The following is an 18,714-nucleotide window of genomic DNA, read 5'->3' as shown; positions in this document are numbered from 1 at the left end:
TTAACTGTGGAGTTGTCTGATTCTGTGGCCTGCCCTATTATTTCACCTATAACTTGGCCTACCAATTCCAGGCTGACTCTTGGGGATAGGCAAGCCCTTAATGAGTTTAAATCATGATTGTCAGGGGCTTCTGGGGAGCACTTTTATCAAAAGGTCAGTGAACTTAGTTGTGAAAGCAGGAATGTTAAGGGCAGATGTATATTTGTTTGGAATGTTTTGACAAGATAGGAAGGTGGGGGAAATGGGGATCTTGCTCAGGTAAAGCTTATTCAGTTTTAACTACTAGCCTGAAATAGGCATGTGGATTTAAAAGGGTACAAAGTAAGGAGCTGTATTAAGTGCTCCTGGCTTCTGGCCATGATTCACATCCTCTACCATATACTTATGTTTGAAATCAACTTGCAAACAAATGTCAGTAACAACCCCTCCCCTCAACCTGAATGCCTTAACAGAAACTTTGGGAAATAATATTTTATTAGTTGCCTCACGAAATTCGAAGACTAGGCCCTGTTTTGAGCTTGTTATTGATTATTTTGTTGATAATACATATATTCAGAGTTCTGTGTATTGCCAGGATTGGAAAACTTTTTCTGGAATTTGTCAGAGCTTTATAATAGTTAGATGTATATTTAAAACACAAATGCCTATCTTTGAGACATAGCTAAGGAGAAAATATGCTGCCCTATGCTTAATTTTCTTTTAGTTGTAAAATGCTTCATTTGTTTTATTACAGTTTTATAATAAGCCGTGCCCATGCCCTGTCAAGACTATAAAATGTTTGATACCAGGAAGTCTGTCTTGTTTGTCTTTGTATTCCTGTCTTGCCATCCCCTTCATTGTCACCGTGTCTAGCAGATTGGTACCTTGCTCATAGTGTCTGTTGAATGTTGAGCCATGTGTCCTTTGACCATCCAGATCTCAACCTGACTGATTGTATGGGTGGCAGAGTAGCTTAAACAAAGGCATGCCACAAACAGCTAAATATGGATGCAGAATCCAAGAGCATCAAATGCAGAACATTTTTCAGATATTTATAGCCTCAAAGCAAAGTCAATTGGCTGAAAAAGCACAGCCGCCTAGCAAAAGGAAACGGGAGCGGCAAAGCCAGCCTCACTGTCTGTGCTTTCTGGTAAACAATGAGAACATTAAAATTAACTACTTTACCATGAATGGATGGCGAGTGCAGGACACTGGGAGAAATTGAAGATACAGGTCTCTGGTGGCGACTGCATTGGAGCTTTGCACCCATCAGCACAACAGGTCTACAAGTGTATGCACAGATGTACCCTCAGATAGATAGAAGAGGAAATAGTTATCACACTAAAGTTCTCAGCAAGAAATCATATGGTTTTGATTTTAATAGTGTAAATAGGACTTATCTAAAATATTCACTTAATAAAATAAATAACATCAGCATTATTGCTTACCATTAAGCTAGTATATAGCTTATTGTTTATTGACTGATAGGGATCTGCTGGAAATTTTCTAAAGGCTGGTACTATTTCAGTAAGCAGAACAGAGAAAGAATTAATCATACTGCATCATATACCATATAATTCTGGAAATGTGACAATGAGAATTTGGTAAGAATTTCTCATGAACTCGATATGAGTTGATGGGGAACAGTTTTCCATGTTTGTAGTAAATAGTTTTGCTTATGTTTCATGAATTAGGACAAAGAATAAGATATGTTTCATTGCATTTTTAGAGAATATGTCTTTATATTTACCTAAAACATTGTAACCAGTAACAAGTCCAGAAAGTTGTTTTGTTTTGGTCCAGTATGAATTAGATATCACCAATTCACTGGCCTTATAAGGAATGTTCTTAACATAATTAACTTTGAATATTCTCAGTGAATCACTCATTCTTACATATCTTAAATATGAACTCCATGCTTGACTCTTTTTGTGTGTTAGTGTGTGGTGAATGAAATTGTTCAACCAAGTTTTGTCTGCTCTAGCTGATTGCTTTAAGAATATCAGTGAATGTGTACCAAGTACATCCCAAAACACGTTAAGTTCATGTTAACTTAAGTGTTTTAATTTCCTCAAATACTATTAATTGAACTTCTATAATGACTATTAATATTTTAACAATTCTTGAGTTCAGTACTTAGGATATGACATTAGCTTTGAAGGCTGATATGTTAATTCCCAATATATTTTATGTATATTAGGCATAGACAGTTGTTCACTGAAACAAGAGAGAATTATCAAGAATGCCTAGGAATATACTGTTTATTTTAAATTACATTAATTTCATATAGCCCCCCCTTTTTTCCTTTGAGAGAAAGTTTGTATATCTCATTTAAATTTTGTGTTCTGTTAGTGTTAGAGATATCGACAATTTCCTTTATCATATCTTAGTATTTTTGTACCCTCTGTCATGTTTGTTTGTTGCTATGCTATTTCATTTTCAAGGAATGAAAGTATCTTTGAAGAATAGAACTATACAATTATAATCTCTTTTCCATAATCATTAAGACTAGAGTATTTCAGAATTTAAATTTTTTTTGATTGTAGAAAAATGATATATATACAGTGACATAACCCCCTTAGTGGGGCCTGGAAAAACATCCAGGAATCAATCATATTAATATTCCTATGGTTAAGTAAAATTCCACACTACATATGGTATAACACTATAAATAGTGTTATGTCAGTGAAGGTCACATTTTACTGCTAAACAAGTTATGAAGAAAGTTTTTTTTTTTTTTTTTGGAAGATTTTATTTGACAGACAGATCACAAATAGGCAGAGAGGCAGGCAGAGGGGGTGGGGGGAAGCAGGCTCCCTGCTGAGCAGAGAAGCCTGGGATCATGACTTGAGCTGAAGGCAGAAGCTTTAACCCACTGAGCCACCCACGTGCCCCAAGAAAGTGTTTTCAGACCTTTTCGGATTTAGGAATTATGGTATGGAATTGAGGATATGTACAAATTTTCTGACATAAATAATGCAAAGTTCTAGAATGCACCTGTTTGAGAATAGTTCACTTACCAGGAGTGTCTTTATCTTTTCTACATCATATAAAATTCAGTTCATGTACTTTAAAAAATATGATGTACAATTGTGTCTCATTATTTTGAATGAAATAAATTTCTTTGATTTGCTAGGGAAAAAAAAGGAATTCACATGACCAAGCAAGTAGGTTTTACTGAGATTACTAAGGAAGTGGTGGCAAGGCAGTGGTTTCTAATGCTTTCTTTCATTAGAAAGAAGGATGAGATAAGTTGAACCAGAGGGTTTATGTAATTGTTCTTTGCAGTTGCTCTTTTCAGTAGCACAGAGTGATTTGATCACCTTTTAAAGTAGGTGAGCCACAAAAAAGCATTCAACTAATGCCTGAGTTAATCCAGAAAAAATTCAGTTGTCTGCTCCCTAGTCCCTCCCTATTGTAATAACTTTTAAGTAACAAGAGAGGTGTTTGGTCTTGTTAACCAGGAGGAGGAGTTTGAAGTGTGCTGAGGGCACTATTGAAATTGCTTCACCCTCTCTTGGCAGAGGGATAATTGCCCTCTGATGTTTGTAAAAACCTCTTTCTTCCCAAAGGCTATCAAGTGCTTTGCAAGACCTGTAGGTAGAGAACCCTTTACAAATTTAATGTAGCTTATTTTCTAATGAGAAGGCAGCCATCAGGAAGTACCTGATGTGCAAGAGGTAGAGAAGAAGATATGCTGAGGTCAAGGTAGTACAGTAGTGTCTGTCAGTGGGTCTACTGTAAACAAAAGAAATAAAAATTGAACGCTTCAAGGCATGACAAAACTTCATTTGCTGGGCTGTAACACAAAGGTTATCATCTTCCTTATCTCTATAGTAGGTTTGGATGTTAGGAGTTTGAGTTCTGCCTTCCCACCAAGTGTTAGTTACATTCATTAGTTGCCTGAGTTGTCTTTGCTCTAAAGAGTCCAATGTAGATCCTGATTGCATTCTTATGCCTCCATAAATTGTCTTCAGCATTGCTTAAGTTCTGTTCCCATTGTGTCATTTTTTTAGTGGGCTTTCTAAAAGTACCCCTTACTCAACTCCCAAGTCTAAAAGATTGGTAATACTTGCAGATACTGTTCGGGAGAGCAAAAATTTACATAGGAAAATATTTGACATAAGGCAAGAAAACAAAATTCAAAAGAATAGTGTAGAAAGTTAAAAACTTTAAAGTTGATAGTCCTAAATATTTTCAAAACAATCCTTTAAGTTACCTCATTAAGGAAACTGGATCAGGAAGTTTAGTTTGTTCCCAAATTGGAGACAAATTCCACAGTTTGTCAGGATTAGAATTCTAACCTCAGATTCCTCAGCCTCCTGTTTTAGCTTCTAGATCTTATTGCTTTCCCTTAGGGAGATGGCCTTTCAAAGCTGAAGGTCAGGAGAACATGACAGTGAGAAATACCAGATTGTTAGTTTCACAGTCTTTAAGGGAAATGCTGGAAGTACCATTACCTAGGTAACAGAAAACAAAAATGGACAAAACATCCAGGAAGGAGGATGAGAATAATCTCATAGTGTGATTTTTAAGAAGTAGAGCAGAGGACAGGTTAGATATTTTTCATCTCTAAATTTTTTATCCATAAATTCTTTATTCTATGATTGGAAATAATGTTTTAAGGAAACTTGATTTTATTTATGATGCTTAAAAACCCGGATAATACCTAGTAAGTTTCTGCCTTGTATTCTAATTTCTGACTTCTTTGAGTCATACCATTAAAAAATTAATACCTTTTTTCTCATGAATATGGTAGTGCTTAATGTAAAGAATTTGAATTATAGGAAAATCCAAAGAAAATTAAAGTGACCTGTAATTACACCTCTCAGAGATAACTATTTTTTAAAAATATTTTGTTGTATTTTATCCTTGTCTTTTCTGTGCAAAAATGTACTTTTTTTTTTTTTAAGATTTTATTCATTTATTTGACAGAGCAAGAAATCACAAGTAGGCAGAGAGGCAGGCTGAGAGAGAGGGGAAGCAGGCTCCCTGCTGAGCAGAGAGCCCAATGTGGTGCTAGATCCCAGGGCCCTGAGATCATGCCCCGAGCTGAAGGCAGAGGCTTAACCAACTGAGCCTCCCAGGCGTCCCCCAAAATGTACTTTTTTGTATGTATTTGCTGTCATATTGCATATACTTTAAATCCTGTTTTGTTTCTAACTGTATTTTCTTAGGTTTTTAAAAATGTTTAAAACTTTTTCAAATATATTTTTGTTTTTAAATTTAATTAGAAAAATATATATGTGCTGCCGAAGTAAGCACTAATTAAAAATACACATAAACATTTCCATCATTCAGTATTCAAAAGATGAAGGCCTCTCTCCTCCTGCATACTCCTTACTTACCATCTGGCAGGCAATTATTGTTCACTCCACACAATCAATAAATGTTTGAAATTCTTTTTTTTTTTTTTTTTTTTTTTAAAGATTTTATTTATTTATTTGACAGAGAGAGATCACAAGTAGGCAGAGAGGCAGGCAGAGAGAGAGGAGGAAGCAGGCTCCCCGCTGAGCAGAGAGCCCGATGCGGGACTCGATCCCAGGACCCTGAGATCATGACCTGAGCCGAAGGCAGCGGCTTAACCCACTGAGCCACCCAGGTGCCCCAATGTTTGAAATTCTTAAGTATCCTCCCATACCTATTCCCTGCCCAGAGAAACAGATAAGTAGATGGATATGTAAAAACTCTACGGGGACGGGGTGTGGGGGCACCTGGGTGGCTCAGTCCTTAAGCTTCTGCCTTGGCTCAGGTCATAATCCCAGGGTCCTGTTGTAGTCCCACATCAGGCTCCCTGCTTGCATCAGGCTCCCTGCTCTGCGGGAAGCCTGCTTCTCCCTTTTCCATTCCCCTTGCTTGTATTCCTCTCTCACTGTCTCTCTCTCTGTCAAATAAACAAATGAAATCTCAAAAAAAAAAAAAAAAAAAAAAAACAAAACGTCCACGAAGAGTGGGGTCCAAGAAATTTTGTTCTCAAAAATGCAAGGTCATGTTTTTTTCGAGGTTAATCAATGAACTGGAGCAGGCCCTTGAAGTTGTCTGGGAGTTCTGGGGGTCTGGAGCCAGTTGTTAATTGCTTTAATCTGAGTTGATATTATCATATTTTTTACTGTATGTATTGCTTTTTTCTCCTTTTTTACGTAAATGATAACCCATTATAGGAATTTATCTGCCTTGTGTTATTCCTGCCTCACATCCCCTCTCTGTGCACTTATTAATATATTTTTGACATAGTTTCCTGTCAGTTTGTAAAGCAGTTCCTCATTCTTTTTGTGGCTGCATAATGCCTGAATGAATCATAATTTATTTAACCAGTCCCCAAGTTTTGCTGGTACAAGTGATAATGCAGTGAATAATCTTGAATATAAGCCATTTTGCTTGTGTATGAATGTTTTTGTAAGAAAAATTCCTAGAATCGATAGGTCAAAGATATGTGTACTTGTAGCTTTGAAAGATATTCCCAAATTGCTCTTGTTGTAGGTTGTAACTATGTTTCGCCAACAATGTATGAGAGTGCATAGGGAATTATCATAGGGAATTATCTCTCTACACATAGGGAATTATCAAGAATTTTTGAATATGAAAATCTAATTGATAAAAATAGACTTAGTTTAATTTTTCATTTCTCTTACATTGACTATCTTACAGAGCCATTTAAATGTATCCTTTTCGGGCGCCTGGGTGGCTCAGTGGGTTAAGCCGCTGCCTTCGGCTCAGGTCATGATCTCAGGGTCCTGGGATCGAGTCCCGCATCGGGCTCTCTGCTCAGCAGGGAGCCTGTTTCCTCCTCTCTCTCTCTGCCTGCCTCTCTGCCTACTTGTGATCTCTCTCTGTCAAATAAATAAATAAAATCTTAAAAATAAATAAATAAATAAATGTATCCTTTTCTGTGGATTATATATATCTTCTGCCCATTTTTATTGGGTTGTTGAATCTTTTTCCTAGTGATGTGTAGGAACTCCTTATTAAATAAGGAGGCTTTTATCTGTGATGAATTGCCAGTATTTTCATTTGTCTTTTCTTTCCCTCTCTATAAGAAAATTATTTTCATGCAGTTGAATGTATCCTCCTTGTCTTCTATGGCTTTTTGTTTTTATGTTAAAGTTAGTATGGCCCATCCTCTTCTGAGGTTATAAAATAATTCTTCATGGTTTATGAAGTACTTCTTTGTTTTCATTTTTTACACTTAAATCTTTGATACATTTGGAATTCATCCTGCTATAAGGTATGAGATATAGATACAATTTCATTTAAAAAAAAAAATGGCTTTCCAGTTGTCCTAACACCATTTATTGAGTAACCCATCTTTTGTCCACTGGTTTAAGATGACTTCTCTATCCTTTGCTAGTGATACCTGGGTGGCTCAGTGGGTTAATCCTCTGCCTTTGGCTTGGGTCATGATCTCAGGGTCCTGGGATCAAGTCCCGCATCAGGCTCTCTCTGCTCAGTGGGAAGCCTGCTTTCCCCCTTCTCTCTCTCTGCCTGCCTCTGCCTACTTGTGATCTCTTTCTGTCAAATGAATTAAAAAAAAAAAAAAAAGTCTATCCTTTGATAGACTACCATTTGTATTTTAGTTTCTTTCAAGATTTTCTACTCTATTGGTCTGTCTGTACTGATGTGTCAGTATCACACTGTTTTATTACTAGGCTTTTATAATATGAAAGTATTATTTGTTAATGAGTATAATTTAACATAACTTATTTAATCATTATCCTATTTTAGATGTTAACATTTTCCCAGATTTTATAGTCTACTCATTGTCTTTGTGTACAAGTCTTTAAATTGAATTTCTGACTGTTTCCTTAGGCTGAATTCCTAGAAGGGTATGTTTTTAAAGGCCCGAGACTTAGTGCCAAATTGGTGTGACCTTCCTGGAAAGCAATTCCTACCACTAATATATGAAATTATGGCTTATAATTTATTTATTTTATTTAATTTTAATTTTTAAAAAATATTTTATTTATTTATTTGACAGAGAGTCTTCACAAGTAGATGGAGAGGCAGGCAGAGAGAGAGAGAGGGAAGCAGGCTCCCTGCTGAGCAGAGAGCCCGATGCGGGACTTTATCCCAGGACCCTGAGATCATGACCTGAGCCGAAGGCAGCGGCTTAACCCACTGAGCCACCCAGGCACCCCTATGGCTTATAATTTAAATTCTACTTCTGTATTGCTACTTTTAACATATTGAAGTATGTTTACATAGATGTCATGTAGTGCCTCAAGCATTGTTTTAGCATGTATTAAAAGCCCTCAGAATTCTAATGGTAATAATACTGCTTCAAAAAATGGAGTTTTTTCCCCAGTGGTATTCCTTTTCATTAATGCTATATTTCCAAATGAAGGAGGGAAGAGCATGAGTATAGAGTCAGAGCAGTTGGTCTGCTAAGGGTCAAATCCATGATCGGGGCTTTATATATACTATGTTAGGCTCCAACTGAAATAACCTGACATAGACACATAATGGTTCAAATACTCTAAGAACATAGTTGCTGGCTTTCATCTCAGCTGTTGATGTCCTCCTTCTTTTCTTTGTTTCTCAGAGTGTTAAGAAGGAAGTGACATTCATGAAAATTCTTTTGAACATGGTTTGAATATATTATTTCACTTAGTTTTAGCTGGATGAATGACTAAGGTATATGTCTTACATAGTACTGAGTTAAGGACTGACGTTTTAGCATGGGTTTAATATAGGTATATTCTAGGGAGGTTTATTATGTCAAAGCCTAATTCAAGGAATGGCAACAAGAACTAACATTAACGATAAAATTAACTGAAAAAAAAAAAAGGTTGGAAAATGGAGTAGACTCTGGAAAATCATAGTTTATATAGACCATTAATTAACCAATTAACCAAAGTTTTTTTTTTTTTAAGGACTTTTTTTTGAGCAGATTTAGATTCTTAGCAGAATTGAGAGGACAGTATGGAGATTTACCTTACATTCCTTGTCTCGACATAACCTCCCCAAATATCAACATCTCTGACCAGAGTGGCACATTTGTTACAGTTGATGAGCCCATATTAATACATCATTATCACACAAAGTCTATAGTTCATATTAGTGAACTTGGTGTATATATTCTGTGGATTTGGACAAATGAGTGGCATGTATCCACTCTTTTAGTATCATACAGAATCAGTCTACCTTCCTTTCTTCCTCCCTTTCTTTCCTTTCCCTTCCTTCCTTCCTTTCTTTTGCTTTTATTTTTTAAGTGATCTCTATACCAACATGGGGCTCAAGCTCACAACCCTGAGATCAAGAGTTGCATGCTCCATCTGCTGAGTTGCCAGGTGCCCCCCTACAGAATCTTCACTGCTCTTTATCCTCTGTGCTCTGTTTAGTCATCTCTCCATATCCCTACCCCCTACCCCATGGCAACCACTGATATTTTTACTGTCGCCATAGTTTTGCCTTTTCCAGAATTCTTTTTTTTTTTTAATTAAAGGTTTTATTTATTTATTTGATGGAGAGAGACACAGTGAGAGAGGGAATACAAGCAGAGAAGTGGGAGAGGGAGAAGCAGGCTTCCCGCAGAGCAGGGAGCCCGACAGGATCCTGGGATCATGACCTGAGCCAAAGGCAGAGGCTTTAACCCACTGAGCCACCCAGGCGCCCCATACAATTTTTTTTAAAGACTTTATTTATTTATTTGACAGAGAGAGAGAGAGAGATCCCAAGTAGGTAGAGAGGCAGAGAGGGAGGAGAAGCAGGCTCCACGCCTAGCAGAGAGCCCAGTACAGGGCTTGGGGCTAGATCCCAAGACCCAGAGAACTGTGACGGGAGTCGAAGGCAGAGGCTTAACCCACTGAGTCTTTATATTTGTAAATTTCAGGAATGCTTCTGAATGAGAAAACCCAAGACCTTTCAAATGCATGTTCCTATTTTAGAATGTGCTAGTTTTGCCCAGGTGGTTGGTGATTGATTAGGTTGTAGCAACAAACAGACCTTGAAAAAGATGGCCAAGACAATTGCTACTAATAAAAGACATGTTTTGATATCTAAGAAAAGACTCTATAGTATTTTCTGGCTTCATAAAAACTTAATGGTTTTCAAAAGAAAAAAACCAAAAAACCATGGTTTTCCTTTTTATAGAAATGAAGATTTATATGCCTACTTTTTAAATCTACCTTGATAACACAGTTAAGAAAGAACAGCATCGGGGCACCTGGGTGGCTCAGTGGGTTAAGCCTCTGCCTTTGGCCCAGGTCATGATCCCAGGTTCCTGGGATCGAGCCCCTCGTCGGGCTCTCTGCTCATCGGGGAGCCTGCTTCCCTTCCTTTCTCTCTACCTGCCTCTCTGCCTACTTGTGATTTCTGTCTGTCAAATAAATAAATAAAATCTTTAAAAGAAAGAAAGAAAGAACAGCATCATCTGTGGTGATTCCTATTAAAATAGAAGGGTAATACAGAAGATTTGATAGGGCCATATTTCTTGCTGTTTTGTAGAAGTCAGAAGTCTTTTTTTTTTTTTTTTTTTTTTTTAAAGATTTTATTTATTTATCAGAGATAAAGCACAGGCAGACAGAATGGCAGGCAGAGGCAGAGGGAGAAGCAGGCTCCCTGCCGAGCAAGGAGCCGGATGTGGGACTCGATCCCAGGAGGCTGGGATCATGACCTGAGCCGAAGGCAGCTGCTTAACCAACTGAGCCACCCAGGCGTCCCAGAAGTCAGAAGTCTTAAGAGGAAATTTTTTATTTAGTTACTTAGTTACTTGCACTTTAGGTTGTGTTTTTGGTATAGACCTTGATAGGCCAGAGGGTCACCTTCAAGAGATATTACTATGTTCTATTTGTTGGCCAGTCATCTTTCTTTTTCTGAAACTTAACTAACAGTGATGTTTGTCTTATATAAAGTAATGTTATTCCATTTACTTGTAAACATATTGTATAAAATTATGTTTTTTTTTTAAAGATTTTATTTATTTATTTGACAGAGATCAGAAGTAGGCAGAGAAGCAGGCAGAGAGAGAGAGAGAGGAGGAAGCAGGCTTCCTTCTGAGCAGAGAGCCTGATGTGGGGCTCCATCCCAGGACCCTAGGATCATGATTTGAGCTGAAGGCAGAGGCTTTAACCCACTGAGCCACCCAGGCGCCCCTAAAATTGTTTTCATAAAATTCTTTTCCCCTGCAATCCCAAATGCCCTGCTTTTTTCTCTTTCAACAAATTTATGAAAGATGGTTAAGTCTTTATTTTGGGGGGGAGGTAATCATGAAAAAATTAATGCTTTAAAGATTTTTTTTTTTTTAAGATTTTATTTATATATTTGACAGACATAGATCTCAAGTAGGTAGAGAGGCAGGCAGAGTGAGAGAGAGGAGGAAGCAGGCTCCCCACTGAGCAGAGAGAGCCTGTGGAGCTCGATCCCAGAACGACGTGACCTGAGGAGAAGGCAGAGGCTTTAACCCATTGAGTCACCCAGGTGCCCCTGCTTTAAAGATTCTTGGTGAAGTAAGATTAGAATCTGGGTAAGGCCAGAATCTGAATTCCAATCCAATAACTTTTTTTTTTTTTTGAAAGATTACTTTATCTTTATTATCTAAGTTCATAGTTACTGTTTCCAATTTAATATATTTGTGTTAAAATGTATCACAAGTTGTTTAAAGTAGCATTTTAATTCTTTTCTAAGTTGTTTTAGAATTTAACAGTAGGTCTTATGCTTCTCTGCCTCTTTCAGAGTTACGTAGTTAAGAATGGATATCGAGGGGCGCATGGATGACTCAGTGGGTTAAGGCCTCTGCCTTCGGCTGAGGTAATGATCACAGGGTGCTGGGATTGAGCCCCGCGTCTGGCTTTCTGCTTGGCAGGGAGCCTGCTTCCCTTCCTCTCTCTCTCTGCCTGCCTCTCTGCCTACTTGTGATCTCTGTCTGTCAAATGAATAAATGAAATCTTTTTTTTTTTTTTAATTTAAAGATTAAAAAAAAAAAGAAAGAGAGGAGGAAGCAGGCTCCCCGATGAGCAGAGAGCCCGATGCGGGACTCGATCCCAGGATCCTGAGATCATGACCTGAGCCGAAGGCAGTGGCTTAACCCACTGAGCCACCCAGGCGCCCCGAATAAATGAAATCTTAAAAAAAGAAAAAAAAAAAAGAATGGATATTGAGCTTTTCATTGGTGAACTGCAGCAATAAAAGTGAAAATGCTCAGTAGGATAACCAACAGATTCTTTGTGTGTGTGTATTAAAATATACGCACTAAATTTCATTTTAACAATTCGTGAGTGTGCAGTTCAAATACAGTCCTGGGGCATCTGGCTGGTTTAGGCCATGGTGCATGGGACTCTTGATCTTGGGGTTGTAAGTTTGAACCCCACATTGGATATAGAGATTACTTAAAAACAAAATCTTATAAAAGTTATTTTTAAAAATACAGTCACGATGTTGTGTAATCCCCAGCACTATCTATACTCAAAATTTTTTTGTTATTCCCAACACTCTTTACCTGGTAAACAATAACTGTCCTTTTCCCCCTCCCACTGGTTCCTGGTAACCTCTATTTTACTTCCTGTCTCTGTTAATTGGTCACTTCTAGGTACTTCATACAAGTAGAATGATACACTATTTGTTGTTCTGTATCTGGATTATTTCACTAAACATAATGTCTTTAAGGTAACATGTATCATCCTTATAGTTTATATCAAAAATTTCATTCTTTTAATGGCCAAATAACATTCCATTATAAGTGTATACAACATTTTGTTTATTCATCACGTGGATACTGGTTTATTTCCACCTTTTGGTTATTGTGAATAATGCTTATGTGAACACTGGTGTGCAAATATCTCATTGAGAACTTGCTTTCAGTTCTTTTGGATATAAACGTAAGAGTAGAATTGTTGGATCTTGTGGTAGTTCTCTTTAACTTTTTGAGAACAGCCAAACTTTTCCACAGTATCTGTACCATTTTATATTCCTGCTAGTAATGCACAAGGGTTCCAGTGTCTCCACATTCTTGCTCACACTTTTTTACTGTTATTTTCCATCCTTTTTTATTATAGCCATCTTACTAGGTGTGAAATATCTAATTGTGGTTTTGATTTTCATTTCCCTAATGAAAAGTGATGTTGAGTATCTTTTCATGTGTTTATTGACCATTTTTAGATTTTATTTGGAAAACTGTCTTTTCAAGTCCTTGTTTTATATTACTTCTTAGTAGATATATTCATATTTTTTAAATTGTCTGTGATAGCATTAGTTATCCTATATATTAATCTTAACTCTAGTAAACAGTGCCAATCATGAGCTGAATTATAACAACAGCAGTAATGACAAAGTAAAACTTACTGGGTGCTTATTATGAGCCAGGCACAGTTCTGGGTGCTTTATGCCTGTGAATTTATTTAATCTTCATGAATTCCCTATGAATTAAATACTTTTATTACCCTCATTTTGTTGATGAGGAATCAGAGGCATGGAGTTGTAAAGGAACTTGCTCATGGTGTATAGCAAATAAGTGGCTGATGGAGGATTTGAATCCAAGCAGTTCCCTCTTTTTTTTTTTTTTAAAGATTTATTTATTTATTTGAGAGAGAGACAGTGAGAGAGCATGAGTGAGGAGAAGGTCAGAGAGAGAAGCAGACTCCCTGTGGAGCTGGGAGCCCGATGTGGGACTCAATCCCAGGATTCCAGGATCATGACCTGAGCCGAAGGCAGTTGTCCAACCAACTGAGCCACCAAGGCGTCCCCAAGCAGTTCCCTCTTGAGTTATGTTCTTAACTACTATATAATTTGGCTTCTTACCTATAAAAAATTCAAACTGTTATTATAAAAGGCATAAAGTGTGATGTTTGTTCATTTGAACCTTGAACTCGTAGTTTACGTATATGTTTTATATATCACCATAACTGTAAACTAATGACATTTGATCTGCTGGATATGCTTTGGATGTTATGATGTTACTGAGTATCTTTGTAGCATTGTCCAAGTTTTATTAACTGTATACAACTTGAGAAAACTATGTGGGTGAATAGTGTGATATTTCTTTCTTTTCTTTTCTTTTTTTTTTTTTTTTTTTTTGAGAAAGAGAGCCCATGGTGGGGAGGGAGCAGGAGCAGAGGGAAGAGAGAGAATCCTTAGCAAGCTCTGTGCTTAGCGTGGAGCCCAATGGGGGCATTGATTTCACGACTCTGAGATCATGACCTGAGCTGAAATCAGGAGTTGAATGCTTAACTAGCTGAACCATCCAGGCACCCTATGATATTTCTATATTTAAAAAGGTTAAGTCTCCTAGCTATCTGAAATTTATGTATTTTTAGCAGTAATAATAAATAGGAAATGTGTTTTTTTTTTTTTAATGAAAGCATGCCTTTCTAGTCCTGTTGTTTTTTTGACCAAGCCACTGAGAATACTGAAATTTTTAAAAAAGATTTTATTTTTATTTATTTATTTGATAGAAGGAGACACACGGAGAGAGGGAACACAAGCAGGGAGAGTGGGAGAGTGGGAAGCAGGCTTCCTGCTCAACAGGGAGCCCAGTGCAGGGCTTGATCCCACATAACCTGAGCCACCCAGGTGCCCCCGAGAATACCGAAATCTAAGAGACCACACCATCTTTAGAACCTTGAGTTATTCATCTGGGATGCAGCTTTATTTATTCCAGGATTTACATTTCAGATGGCTCTCCACTTCAATATTAATAATTCTAAAAAGAGGATCCACTTTCATAGAGCCAGGTAAGGCCAAACATTGATCAGAGTTTGGCCAGATAGCAGATATTTTAGGATATTTATAGAATTCACATCTTCTTCTCTAAAAGCCCTGGAACAGTGGCCTCTTTATTTATTTATTTACTATTATTTTTTAAAGTTTTTTTTTTTTTTTAAGATTTTATTTATTTATTTGACAGAGATCACAAGTAGACAGAGAGGCAGGCAGAGAGAGAGATGGGGCGGGGGAAGCTGCTGAGCAGAGAGCTCGATGTGGGACTTGATCCCAGGACCCTGAGATCATGATCTGAGATGAAGGCAGAGGTTCAACCCACTGAGCTACCCTGGCACCCAACAGTGGCCTCTTGATGGGTCTTTCCTGCTTTCCTCTTAGTTCCTCTTGAACCTGGCTATCCTTGTGGTACATATGCTTTATAATTTAAACCTATCCTGAAGTTTGTATTTCAAGGATTCAGAAAATTAAAGGATGATTTATACCATAGTTAAGGTGTGTGAATTGGTTCTGAAATTTAACTTCTTTCCTACTAATAGATTATAATTTTTCAAAATCTGTGATTTTTTTGAGCTACAGACAATGTAGCTGGGGAAATGAGGTATAGTCTTGAGTTCTGATCAGTTCATACATCTTTCTTTTATTTTAAAGATTTATTTATTTATTTGGGAGAGAGAGAACATGAATGGGGGCGGGGAAGAGTAGAGGGTGAAGGAAAAGCCGATCAGGGAGCCCTGTCACAGGGCTCCATCCCAGGACCCTGGGATCATGACCTGGGCTGAAGGCAGATGCTTAACCTACTGAGCCATCCAGGTGCCCTGAGTTCATATACTTCTTTTTTTTTATTTATTTATTTGACAGAGAGTGATCACAAGTAGGCAGAGAGGCAGACAGAGAGAGAGGGGGAAGCAGGCTCCCTGCTGAACAGAGAGCCCGATGCGGGGCTTGATCCCAGGACCCTGAGATCATGACCTGAGCTGAAGGCAAAGGCTCCAACCCACTCAGCCACCCAGGTGCCCCTCAGTTCATCTTTTAATGAATGTTTGGGTTGTTGCTATATTTTTGACTATGACAAAGCTTCTGTGAACATTTGTGTACCAGTCTTTGTATAGACGTATGCTTTTCTTTTTCTTGGGCAAATACCCAAGAGTGGAATGACTGGGTCCTATGGTAGGTATATGTTTAACATTCCAAGGAACTACTAAACTATTTCCCTAAACCCTTGTACCATTTTACTAGGTATGGCAGTTCCAGTATCACTACCTCACCAACACTTGGTATGGTCAGTTCTTTCAATTTTAGCCATTCTGAGAAGTGTGTAGTGATACCAATTGTGATTTTAACTTGCATTTTTGTTGATGACTTACTTTTTTTGATGACTGATGATCTTTTCATGTGCTAATCAGACTTTCATTTTATTTTAATGAAATGTCCAATCACATCTTTTTGTTTTTAAATTGGGTTTGTCTGATTGAATTATATGAATTCTTTATATATTCTGGATATAAATCATTAATCAGGTATGTGATTTATTCTTGTTTTTCCCCAGTCTGTGACTTGCCTTATCATATTCTTAATAGTGTCTTCAAGGAATAGAAGTTCTTAATTTTGATGATGTTGATTTTTTTTTTCCTTTTATAGGTTGTGCTTTTGATGTTTTATTTCAGAAATCTTTATCTCAGGGTCATAAGTTTGAGGCCCACGTTGGGTGTAGAGTTACTGAAAAGAAAACAAAAGAAAAAAAATCTTTGTGTAGGCAAAGATCACTAAGATTTTCTCTTATGTTTTCTTCTAAAACTTCTATAATTTGAGGTCTATGATTTCTTTTTATTTTTTCAGTGAGTATGATGCAAAATATTGGAATTCTTGAAAAAAAATATGTGTATTTAGGGGCATCTGGGTGGCTATGTGGGTTAAGCCTCTGCCTTGGGCTCAGGTCATAATCTCAGGGTCCTGGGATCGAGTCCTGCATCAGGCTCTCTGCTCAGGAGGGAGCCTGCTTCCCCCCTCTCTCTGCCTGCCTCTCTGCCTACTTGTAATCTCTCTCTCTGTCAAATAAATAAATAAATAAAATCTTTAAAGAAATGTATATTTAATGTTCTAGCACCATTTTTTGAAAAGACTGTTCTATACTCAAATGCCTTTGCATCGTTGTTGAAAATCAAATATATAAATGGGTCTATATCTGGACTGCGTTATATTCTTTTCTGTTATCTGTATTGATTCACAAGCATACTATTTTGATTACTGTAATTTTTAAAATATTTTATTTATTTTTGTGAGAGAGAGAGATTGAGTGAGCATGAGTAGGGGGTTGGGAGGGAGGGGCAGAGGGAGAAGCAGACCCTGTACTGAGCAAGGAGCCTGATTAGGGAATCGATCCCAGGACTCTGGGATCATGACTTGCACCTAAGGCAGTTGCTTAACCAACTGAGCCACCCAGGTGGCTTACTTGACAACCACCCGGGTGATTACTATAATTCCTCCCGACCCCAGATTACTATAGTTTTAAGGTTAGGTATAAATCTCTAACTTTGTTTTTCTTTTCTTTCTTTCTTTTTATTTTTTAAGTCGAGTGTCCATTTTTTTTTTTAAGATTTTATTTATTTATTTGACAGACAGAGATCACAAGTAGGCAGAGAGGCAGGCAGAGAGAGGAAGGGAAGCAGGCTCCCTGCTGAGCAGAGAGCCGGAGGTGGGGCTTGGATCCCAGGACCCTGGTATCATGACTTGAACCAAAGGCAGAGGCTTTAACCCACTGAGTCACCCAGGTGCCCCTGTTTTTCTTTTTAAAAGTTACTTTGGTGGTGCCTAGGTGACTCAGTGGTTTAAGCCTCTGCCTTCAGTTCAGGTCATGATCTCAAGGTTCTGGGATCGAGTCCCGCCTCCGCTCTCTGCTCAGCAGGGGGCCTGCTCCACCCCCACCCCTACCCCCTCCTGCCTCTTTGCCTACTTGTGATCTTTCTCTGTCAAATAAATAAATAAAATCTTAAAAAAAAAATTAAAGTTATTTTGGCCAGGGTGCCTGAATGGCTCTGTCAGTTAAATGTCTGGCTGTCATTTCCAGCTCAGGTTGGGATCTCAGGGTTGTAATTAATCTCTCTCCCTACCCTTCTACAACTTCCTCCCACTCCTGCTCATATGCATGCTCTCCCTCTCTCTCTCTCTCTCTCTCTCTCTAGTAAACAAATACATAAAATCTTAAAAGAAGAAGGGCCCCTGGGTGGCTCAGTCGTTAAGCATTTGCCTTTCGCTCTGGTCATAATCTCAGAGTCCTGAGATGGAGTCCCAGATTGGGCTCCCTGCTCAGCGGGAAGCCTCCTTTCCCCTCTCCCACTTGCCCTGCTTGTGTTCTCTCTCTCAATGTCTCTCTCTGCCAAATAAATAAAAATCTTTAAAATCTTCAAAGAAGAAAAGAGAAAAAAGAAGTTATTTTGGCTAGTGTAGGTCATTTTGCACGCCCGTATAAATTTTAGATTCAGTCTGCCGGGGGATTAATATCTTAATAATATTAAGTCTCTCAGTTCAGTACATCTCTATTTCGTTGTTAATTTCTCGCTACAAAGTTTTCAGTATACAGTCTTGCATATTTTTTGTTAGATTTACCCCTATTTCATAATTTTGATATTATAGATTGTATGATTTAAAAACTTTTAATTCAATTATTTCCAGCTAGTGTAAAGAATATATTTTTGCATTTCATCGTATAGGCTACAGGCTCGATAATAAACTCATTTGCTATTTCTAGTGGGATTCTTTTGTAGATTAATTTGGCTTTTCTGAATATAGAATCATATATGTTGTCTGCATATAAAGACAGTTTTACTTCTTTTCCAATCAGGATGCCTTTTACTATTTTTTCTTGCCTGATTACATTGGCTTGAAATTCCAGGATGATACTTAATAGAAGGGATAGGAGCAGACATCCTTTCCTATTTTAGGAGAAATATTTTCAAGGACTCCTTGCTGGCTCAGTTGGTAGAGCATGTGATTCTTGATCTCTATGTCATGAGTTCAAGCCCCACATTAGGCATAGAACTTACTTTAAAAAAAAAAAAGAATAAAAGAAAAATTTCAGTCTTTTAC

General features: G+C 37.7%; 1 protein-coding gene and 1 long non-coding RNA gene across 4 annotated transcripts in view; both read left to right on the top strand.

Annotated features, from left to right (window-relative positions):
- RASAL2 (RAS protein activator like 2) overlaps positions 1-18,714 on the top strand; it is a 373,545-nt gene that overhangs the window by 3,138 nt on the left and 351,693 nt on the right. The gene's annotated exons all lie outside the window — the stretch shown is intronic.
- On the top strand, positions 5,595-15,466 carry LOC131814557 (uncharacterized). Its single transcript, XR_009347332.1, has 2 exons — positions 5,595-10,413; positions 10,632-15,466. It is a non-coding gene; the product is annotated as an uncharacterized LOC131814557 (long non-coding RNA).

This window comes from Mustela lutreola, chromosome 14 (assembly GCF_030435805.1).
Source record: "Mustela lutreola isolate mMusLut2 chromosome 14, mMusLut2.pri, whole genome shotgun sequence".
Taxonomy (NCBI): domain Eukaryota; kingdom Metazoa; phylum Chordata; class Mammalia; order Carnivora; family Mustelidae; genus Mustela; species Mustela lutreola.
This window is presented reverse-complemented; position numbering and strand designations above follow the sequence as displayed.